Source organism: Engraulis encrasicolus, chromosome 7, assembly GCF_034702125.1.
Source record: "Engraulis encrasicolus isolate BLACKSEA-1 chromosome 7, IST_EnEncr_1.0, whole genome shotgun sequence".
NCBI lineage: Eukaryota > Metazoa > Chordata > Actinopteri > Clupeiformes > Engraulidae > Engraulis > Engraulis encrasicolus.
In genome coordinates, this window is record NC_085863.1 from 24,501,476 (window position 1) to 24,503,874 (window position 2,399).

Here is a 2,399-nt window from a genome sequence, read left to right on the forward strand (position 1 = left end):
AGGAAGAGATCCTTTTGGGCAGGCCTATGTTCACAAACCACCACCACCACACATACTCCCACTCCGGACAATCAACATTGGGGAAGGCAGGGAGGATGTGAGTTTTTATGATTAGCAACATGGTTTGCTCATTGCTCACATCATTAAGCACTTTGTTCACAGTAATATACAGTATATACAGCCGCGGAAAAAATTGAGAGACCACTTCGAAATTCTGATTTTGCTATAGATAGGTATGTGTTTCAGTAAAACAAACATTGTTATTTAATTCTAGAAACTCCTGACAATATTTCCACCGAATTTCGAAATAAAATGTTCTTTGGTATTTCTAAACCAATCAGTTAAACATCATAGCATTCAGCTGTATTCTTTTCATACTGAAGTGCTAAAATAGTGCTGGCCATAACAAAGTAGCCTATTAATTAACATTTTGGATGGAATAGAGGTATTAAAACAAGGTAGTGCAGGACTCATAGTTTGACGCTTAAAAATAACAGACGGGATAAAGGTAGTTAGTGGCAAAGGATCCCTGAGTTTTTTATGCTGGTCACCAATCTTGAGTTGCATGAGCCTCTGTTTCACAAAGGTGATCAATTTCTCCTGACCTTACATGCATTTGGTAGAGACTCTTTCCGTTTCCATTGTTGCAATGTCTTTGTTAACAATATTCTGCAACATATCAGGAAAGGGACTCAGCTGTCTGTCTGAGAAGACAACAGATTTTTTGTAACAATTTCTTTACATTGTTTACATATTGGTGCCTGCATTGGATTTATTATGCACCATTTGATCATGTTCAAGATGGTACCCTTTCCAACACTATTCATCCATTCCTGAGCTTGGTCGGGATCCAATTGGTTGAATCTTCTTGATGATCCTTTCACAACCCAATTTCCACTGTCGAATTCCTCTTGCACTTCAGCTGGAAGCTGCTTCATCTGAGCAAGGTACACTGGGCCCCATCTTGCATAATTAGTCGTAGCGATTGAAGTGTGGAAGCATTTCCTGAAATGCATACAGGTGTAAGCCCAACTTTCCTTCTCTCTGAGCCTGGGTAAAGAGCAGGAGGATCTGAACCATCTCTGTGTACTGCCACCAGAATTGAAAATTGGGATTTGCTACTTTCTTTGAAGCAATGAATGAGGATTTGAGAGCATAATAAGTATCAGAGGATAACACGCCACGCATTTTCTCAAAATCTTCCTTCACATCAGACTTTGTAGGCCTACATGTCTCAAGATTTTGTTTGTGATTACCATCATGGTCTTCCAGATAGAACCGTTGCCACAAGGCTTGAATAGCAATCTTGTGCAGTGTTGGCAAAAGAAAATCAGCCAAAGTCGCTATTGGCTCGCTGAAAAGTTGCTAGATGACGTAATGACGTTACGTATGACGTCACATCGTTACACACGGCACGCTGATCTACAGAAAACGTGCCCACATGCCTTCCTCTACAGTCTAAATGGGCGATGCTAGCTACTTTTTGGAGATCAGACCTTATCTGCAGCCCTGCTTAACAATGATTTTGATAATGAAAATGCGTTTTTAAAAGTCGCCAGATGCACCAAAAGTTTGCTTAAAGGGACACTCCACCCATTTGCATTAGGCTTTCCATTGCTAGACACCCAGTCATACTTTTGAATGGTCATGCAACACTCTCTCAATTCCCCCTGAGACAGGAGAAATCCGTATTCACCTCTTAACACTTCCTCCTACAATGATGTAAAAATCGTCATTTTGCATCATTGTAGGAGGAAGTGATAGAGAGGTGGATTTCTGTTGAGACTAGGGCCAGAGAATGGTATAAGGAGATAAGTCAGGCCCGTTGTTTTCCGATATCCCGTTGACATCAGGTGAACGCCCCTTTAGGAGACCATCCGAGTTTGAGAGTGAATTACGCCTCTAGAGTGCATTTGTGGGATTGAATCCTTGGATGACAGTTCAGATTTCGGATGTCAAAATGCAAATTGACGTGTGTCCTCCTCGACACTTCCACCTTGAAATGCTCTTATGGAAATAAAATAAAGGGCTGAATTAGGTTTGTGTTGTGTGTCTTATTCATTGCACATCATCCAAAGACGGAACACAGGTGTGTGGTATACCTGCAGCATAGGTCGCCAAATTCCGTCCACTTCACTGAAAACGTGATAGGCCTATCTATTTCAAATAGCCTACTATTTAATTATGCCATCATGTATTTTTGGGTAGCAGCAACTGTGTAGATGAGGTAATGAGCAATATTAGATAACATTGGTTGCTCTTTCTATCGTAATTTGGCGATAACGTCCAGCATGTTCACAATGTAGGCTAGCTTCAGCGCAATTCACCGGCAAAAGGTTCCCAATTCCGCACACTTTTCAGGTCACGTCGGTATTTCCGTTACTGTTTATTATTCCTTT